This window comes from Triticum aestivum, chromosome 7B (assembly GCF_018294505.1).
Source record: "Triticum aestivum cultivar Chinese Spring chromosome 7B, IWGSC CS RefSeq v2.1, whole genome shotgun sequence".
NCBI lineage: Eukaryota > Viridiplantae > Streptophyta > Magnoliopsida > Poales > Poaceae > Triticum > Triticum aestivum.
The window spans coordinates 446938270-446938619 of record NC_057813.1 but is presented as its reverse complement, the minus strand read 5'-3'; positions in this window follow the sequence as shown (position 1 = coordinate 446938619).

The following is a 350-nucleotide window of genomic DNA, read 5'->3' as shown; positions in this document are numbered from 1 at the left end:
GGGGGCCGGATCCGGGCCTCCCGGCCCGCGGCGGCGGCGGCGAGGAGGTGCGCCTGCCACGTGGCGGCACCGGAGTGGTCGGGGGCGCCGGCGGACGTGTCCGGTCAGGCGGCGGACATGTCCGTCGGTGGCTGGGAGCTGTTTTTTTTTTAAACTAGGGTTTCGGACGGGGGAAGAAGAGATCCGAATGGAGGGAGTATAAATAGGCATAGAGGGAGCTAGGAGAGTCCAAATGAGGTGCGGTTTTCGCCCACACGATCGTGATCGAACGCTCTAGGACATGGAGCAGAGTTTGGTGGGTTTTGGGCCAAATTTGGGGGGTGTTGGGCTGCAACACACACGAGGCCTTT